Here is a 7881-nt window from a genome sequence, read left to right as displayed (position 1 = left end):
GCGGTTCTTAGACTACAATCTATTCACATTATCGCCTATTTAGATGATCTTCTGATCTGGGGTCCGTCCTATGAGTCTATGCATGCTCAAGTGTATTTCTGCCTAGACTTTCTTCAATCCTTGGGATGGTTGATTAATTGGGAGAAGTCCTCTCTTACTCCCTCTCAATCTATGGAATATTTGGGTTTCACTATATCCTCTCTTACTAACCTGGTGATTCTGCCCGAAAGGAAAATATCTGCCATTCTAAAATGTGTTCTTTCTTTCCAGGAGATGAAATCAGTCACACTAAGGAAGGCTATGGCAGTACTGGGATTACTAACCTCTTCATTTCCCGCGGTTCAGTGGGGACAGCTGCACGCCAGGACTCTTCAACATTGGATTTTAAGGAGTTGGAATCGGAAAAAGGAATCTTTAGACAAGTCTGTCATCATTCCTCAAAGAGTCAAGAAGTCGCTGAATTGGTGGTTGAGTCCTCCTCATCTCTCAAAAGGAAATCTTTGGAATTTTCCCTCAGAGACTGTTATAACAGACGCGAGCGCTTGGGGATGGGGAGCCCATCTAGGCACATCCCCAGCTCAAGGGACTTGGTCAGAACAGTTAGGATCATCAAACAACAGAGAACTTCAGGCAGTGTGGGAAGCATTGCAACACTTCCAGGACCAGATAAGACAATCACATGTCACGATACGAACGGACAACAACACAGTTGTGGCATATCTGAACAGGCAAGGAGGAACAAGGAGCCGATCCCTTTACTTACAAGCAGATCAGATTTTGAGATGGTCCGAGATGAATTTGAAGTCCCTAAAAGCTCTACATCTTAAGGGAACTTTAAATCAGCTGGCAGACTTCCTGAGTCGATCCCCTCTTCACCAGGACGAATGGTCTCTAAACGAGGAGGTATTTCAAGAGATCACAGACCATTGGGGTCATCTAGTCCTGGATCTCTGCACGAAGGAACAACACGAAGTGCCCGATGTTTTGCTCCCTGTGTCCACAAGACAAGCCTTTGGCGGTGGACGCATTCTCAATAAGTTGGAGTCCAGGACTGATGTATGTTTTTCCTCCTCTATGTCTAATACCTCGGGTTCTCAGCAGGATATGCCAGGATCAAGCACAAGCAATAGTAGTAGTTCCATATTGGCCAAAGAGACCCTGGTTTACTCTTCTAAGGAGCTTAGCTACAGCAGATCCAATTCTTCTTCAAATGCGGCCAGACCTTCTTCTTCAGGGTCCAGCCAGTGGCGGCGCCACACTGGGGCTTACCCAGGCTTCAGCCCCAGCTGGCGACCTATCAGCCCCACCTAAAGCCCCCCCAGCGGGCACTGCAAGTTCCTATTTTGCTGTTCACACAGACAGGCAAAATAAGGAGGAGGAGGACTGTCTAGAGGAGGGCCTGGCTGACTGACAGTGATCAGTCTCCGCTCCGGCCCGCTCGGGTCATAGATGCTGGCAGACACGCAGAGCAGCCCGCAAGGGTACGTTCATGGTGGGCTGCTGGCGTATACATTTGTGTCACGTGACGACGTCTGGCGTCACGTGACACGTGCAGCGCGCTTGCCTCGCCCGCCTAGGCAGCTTCAGTTGCCGCCAACGGCCGAATAGGGAGCAGGCCTGCGTTACTGTGAGTGACTGGCTGGCAGCCAGAGCCAGCACTCACACCCCCCACGGACAGCACAGCAGACAGGCAGCATGCACAAAGTCCGAGCCTCCAACTCTCCAAGGACTCGGTATAGTCGGACTGGAGGCAGCTCAGCAGCAGCAGCAGCAGGATTGGAGGGAGGAAGACTGAAGGTGGGTGGACAGCTGGCAATTTTTTTTCGCACCAGCCAGGCCAGAGGTGCCCTGGGGCCCCCAGCCCACCACCACCAACCAGGCCTGAGCTGTCCTGGGGGACCCCCAGCCTACCACCACCAGCCTGGCCTGAGCTTCCCTAGGGCCCTACCCCACCACCATCCAGGCCTGAGCTCCCCTGGGGCCCCCAGCCCACCACCACCAACCAGGCCTAAGCTGCCCTGGGGGCCCCCAGCCCACCACCACCACCAACCAGGCCTGAGCTGCCCTGGGGCCCCCAGCCCACCACCACCAACCAGGCCTGAGCTGCCCTGGGGGGCCCCCAGCCCACCACCAGTCAGGCCTGAGCTGCCCTAGGGCCCCCAGCTCACCACCACCATCCAGGCCTGTGACCTTCAGCTCAGCCCACCAACAGTCAAGCCTGAGCTGCCCTGGCGCCCCCCATCCCACCACCACCAGCCAGGCCTTAGCTGCCCTGGGGCCCCCAGCCCACCACCACCAGCCTGGCTACATATACTGGGGACAGCTATACACCTGACTACCTATGCTGGGGACACTGGCTGTCTGTCATTATGTGCATTTACTGGGGAAATGCTGTCTGTCATTACATGCATTAACTGGTGAAAAGTTGTCTCTTATGTGCATTTACTGGGGAAACGCTGTCTGTCATTATGTGCATTTACTGGTGAAAATTTGTCTCTTATGTGCATTTACTGGGGAAATGCTGTCTGTCTCTTATGTGCATTTACTGGGGAAATGCTGTCTGTCATTATGTGCATTTACTGGTGAAAAGTTGTCTCTTATGTGCATTTACTGCGGAAATGCAGTCTGTCATTACGTGCATTTACTGGTGAAAAGTTGTCTCTTATGTGCATTTACTGGGGAAACGCTGTCTGTCATGTGCATTTACTGGTGAAAAGCTGACTCTTATGTGCATTTACTGGTGAAAGGCTATCTGTCATTATGTGCGTTTACTTCATTTTTTTAATGTAACTACGTTAGCTGGTACAACTACATTACAGTTAGCCCCGCCCACATGACGTCATGACCACGCCCAATTTTTCGCCGCACGGCACAAGTTGACACCCCCCCCCCCCCGCCAAGCCCGGCCTGCCAGCCCTTGTGCCCCCTTTGAGCCCCCCCAAAAATCTGAAGCTGGAGCCACCACTGCATTTCATCCCAATCTGCGGATGCTTCAACTTTCTGCTTGGAGCCTGAATGGAGGTTGTTAAAGAACAGAGGTTTTTCAAACAGACTTTCTGAGACTTTGTTACAAAGTAGGAAGAAAGTCACAAGACAGATCTATGGGAAGGTTTGGAATGTGTACAATAGATGGTGTCTTCAGAATTCAAGAGATGTGACTTCTTCCCTTTCGGTTCTTGAGTTCCTTCAAGATGGTTATGAGATGGGTCTCAGCACAAGCACTTTGAAGGTTCACACGTCTGCCCTTAGTGTGTTTCTAGAAAGAAGACTAGCAGAAGAAGAATATTTCGTTCGTTTTTTCAGAGCCCTGAAACGTCTCAGACCGTTTGTTCAATGTAAGATGCCATCTTGGGACCTCAACACGGTACTACAGGCCTTGTGTGAAGCTCCCTTCGAGCCTCTAGAGGAGGTCTCAGACAAGATATTAACCCTTAAGACTGCCTTCCTAATAGCAATCACTTCTGCCAGGAGGATTTGTGAGCTTCAGGCCCTTTCAGTGAAAGAACCATATTGTATAATCTCAGGAGACAGAATAACTTTGCGTCTGGACACCTCTTTTCTGCCTAAGGTAGTCTCGAGATTTCATAGATCTCAAGAAATATTCCTGCCATCCTTTTGTAGTAACCCTTCGAACAGTAAGGAACAAAGACTGCATGTAAGGCTTGGTGGTGTATTCTCCACAGTCAGCATGCAACGCATGAGCTGGCGTGGAGGAGGTACACACACTAGCACAAGGAAACAGGCTATCCCTAGTATAGTGGAGGGGAGGACTGACTCCAATAGGAGATTGTGGCGCACAGAGCCGGTGCAGATCTGACAGCCACAAACAATGCTTTCGTTATAACGTCTCAGCGCAAAGTAGCGCTGAGCGCATAAACCAGAACTGAGGAGATCAGGACAGGTAGACAGAATGAACGCTTGCTAGCTAGCGGCTACTTAGCGACAGCAAGCGTCCAAAACAAGACAGACTGGAATGAGGCAGCCAATGCGATTGCAGCGATGGCGTGCCTCACAAAGACAGGACAGGATAGTCAGGAAATAGCAGGATCAAGATAGATGAACGTAACACAGACAAATATACAATAAGTATGTTTTCCTAGCGTATTACAATTACAGCTATCAATGAAACTATTTTTAACGTCTAACTAACATATGTATATATCGGCAATGAACCGATATATGACATAAGCAGGAACTCTGACTAGGACAGGAGTAATACAGGGAACAGGACTCTGAAGGATTCGCTATCTCTTCGCAGAGATGAACGCAATCCACAAATGGTAACAGAACAGAATTCAGAAGGATTCGATATCTCTGCGCAGAGATGAACGCAATCCACAAACAGAACAGGATTCTGAAGGATTCATTATCTCTTCGCAGAGATGAACGCAATCCACAAACAGAACCAGGAGCAGGGTAACTACCTCAGCACGGGTGATCACGGTACGCGCAAACTACCAAAACGTGCTGGAAAACTGACTAACTGAACACAGGATATAAACAGTTCGTGTACGTATATATCAGCGACACTGATGTATCAACGTAACACGAATACAAGGAAAATAATAAACGTGCTGGTATGCATATATATTGGCAATGAACCAATATATGATGCAAAGACCAGCAAAGTATCTTTAGAACAAGAAACACGATCGGGGGCCGAAGCGACAGCAAGGCAGGCTTAAACTGAAGCTATGAAAACCCGAGGAGTCCTGCAGGAAGCAGATCTTTATACTGAGGTCATCCAATGGGAGCAGACATGCAGATTCCCACACAGGTGAATAATAATCAGTCACAAGCTGACAGCAGGGAAAGGCAGACAAAGCTATGCAGCTTGCATGGAAAGAGATCAGAACTGCCTGAGCTGCAGCACTACTACTTCCAGCAACACCTGCTGCAGCAGCGATCATTACAGTACCCCCGCCCTTAAAAGCGGATTCCAGACGCTTTTCAAAACTGAAATTCCCAACAAAACAGTCTGACTGATAATTCATGATGACCGGGACAGCCCGGCAAGACCGAATTCCAGAATCAGTCCCCACAAGACTGGACCCATCAGAACCAGAACCTACAGAACCATGCCCATCAGTATTACAAGCCCCAGTGTGACACCCATCAGAACCATGATTTCCAGAAGAAAGCCCTCCGAAACTCCCTGAGCGATACCCACCGCCTTCCAGGAACCGTTCAAAAACGCCAAAGCCTTTGCAATGCCCACCGGGACTGTCTTTACCAACACAAAACCCACTGTTGAACCAGTCCAACGCACCAGGACAAGTTTTCTCAGAGACCTCCCAGAACACCTTGAAGCTCCAAAGAGATCCCCATAGGTCAGAACGCCCCTTAGGCTCACATGGAGAACTATCAAGAACCCCTATGGAACCTAGGGCAATTCCCGAGTCAGGGCCACAAGGACAAACATCAAGATCAGGGCTTTCAGGGACCAGAACCATCTCTGGGCATGCAGGCAGACTGGCAACATCAGAACATGTTCCCACTAAGGAAGCATCAGAGCACGCTAACACCTTAGACACACTTGGGCGTTCTGGCACACAAAGAACATCTGGGCACACTGGCACAAGAGAAACCTCTGGGCATGTCAAGGAACTGTGAGCCTCAGGGTCAGCCAAGACAGGACCAAAACCAGGACTGGCCAAAAAAAAATCATCATGACTAGACTTCGCAACTACTGGACTTTTACACGAGAATGCAGGATCAGACTTAGATGTCGTTGATTCCAGCAAAGTCAGTAACAAATCAGATTCAGGGGCACTAACAAGACAGGACAAATCTTCTGATGTATGCACTGAACCAGATAGGGACTCCACAACTACCTCTGGACTGGACAGAGACTCATCTAATACACTGGATTGGAGCTCATGAGGCGCTGCAGAACAAGTCAGTATTGCAGCAGCCCCCACTGGACTAGGCAAAACTGAGGAATTCCCTGGACAGGAAGGGGACTCTGGAACCTCTGCCACAGCGGCCAGAGAACCAGAATCTTTCAGGATACAGGGCTGGGTTTCAGGAACACTCATCAGACCGGACTGAAATTCTGAGATTTCTATTATTTTGACCAGAGAATCAGAATTATCCATGTTACAGGGCAAGACTTCTGAAACATTCAGAGGACAGGGCTGGAGTTCCTCGGCTGTTACAACACTGGAGAGGGACTCAACAACATTGGTTAAATCAGACTGTGTACAGGGCAAGGTATCTAACACACTTGCTGACGAGGACAATATTTCAATGGCTTCTGCTTTGCTGGGCAGAAATTCATCAAGTTTTATTAGAGCAGACGGTAATTCCAAAACAGCTGCTAGACAAGTGAATATTACTGCAACACCAACTGAGGTAAGCAGTGCCTCAGACTCCTCTGCTAGAGGGTTTGAAGTATCCAAAGTACTGGGTGAAGTATAAGACTCTGCGACCACAGCTTCACTGGACAGGATCACTGAACAGTCCATATTGCAGGGCAAAACCATGGAAGCACCTGCTGGACAGCATAATGATTCTGTGACCTGAGTTTCATTGGAGAGATCTACTGCACAATTCATGGTACAGGGCAAATTTACTGGAACATTTTCTGAACAAGGTATTAATTCTGCGATTTCAGGTTCACATAGCAGATGCTCTGAGCTATTCACGATACTAGAGCGAGGTGTAGAAACAGGAAGATCAAGACACAATGTTTGCGCATCTGAATCACCATTCATTTGTAAAATTGGAAAATTCAGATGCTGGGGTTCTGAGGTTTCTAGACAGGATTGCTGGGACTCGGAAACTGATGTAGTGCATCTATTGGCATCTGCTGGATCAGACAGGAGTTGAACTTTATTAACACAGGTAATTTCTGCAGAAGTGTTTGCAGAGGCAGGCAAGATTTTTCTGGTGTCTGTTTCACTGAACAAAGAGTCATGAGTACTGGCTAGGCTGGACTCGGAAGTCAGCAGGACCTCTGGATTCTCTGCTGAGAAATTTGCGCAGGGCAAGGTTAAGAATGTATCAGTGGCTTCTGTTTTACTGGTAAGTAACACTGAGTTATCCATGGTACAGGGTGGAATTGCAGGAACTTCAATTTCACACAAAAAGAGCTCCGAATCACCTGCTGAATCAGCCAAAGGTGCTGAAGCAGGCGGGTCAGAACGCCAAATTTGCGAATTCGGAGTCACATAAAAATCATCCAAAATCAGTTCCCACACATCAATCAATGGAGCCACAAAGTCATACCCACACACACCAGTTTTTATTAGGTTATAGGCAGACTTAATGCATGCATTCAATACTAATTCTCTTTTTGCACTGTAAAATTGACAAAATGAACTTGAATCATTCTTCCATTCATTGACCAGAGCTTCCATCTCTCCTTTCTCAAATGGAGGATTCCAAGCATACTTAACAGGCAGATCATGGTTTGCAGATATGATTGTAGCAGGGACATATATTGGGTTAATTAGCAGGTGATTGGCAGATTCCTTATTCCTAAGAATCTCCAATACCTGTAGCAAGTGCTGAACTGTAGTGTATGCAAACTTTCCTTGCTTCACAAATAAGTTGATTTGTTCAATACTCTGTAATATCTCCTCATAATCATACTCAGATAATTCTTTTAAACAAAAATCTTTATTTTCCCTAGCCAGGGAGGAAAGTTCATTAGTAGTTTCATAAGTCCATTTAACTCCCCTGAAAGACAATTGCATTTCATTATCTGTTAATGGCAGAATCTCATTATAGGTCTTAGTCGCTAAGGATAACGACTCTGCAGATCGGACACGTTTCTTAGAACGTTTGCGTTTTGCCTTAGACCCTGCTGTTTTTGGTGATTTATTCTAGGCTGCAGGAAAATTATCAGTAACACTTTCTGCTTGCTGAACATTTTTG

The sequence above is a fragment of the Hyperolius riggenbachi genome, chromosome 9 (assembly GCF_040937935.1).
Source record: "Hyperolius riggenbachi isolate aHypRig1 chromosome 9, aHypRig1.pri, whole genome shotgun sequence".
Lineage (NCBI taxonomy): Eukaryota > Metazoa > Chordata > Amphibia > Anura > Hyperoliidae > Hyperolius > Hyperolius riggenbachi.
Note: the sequence above shows the minus strand (reverse complement) of the source record.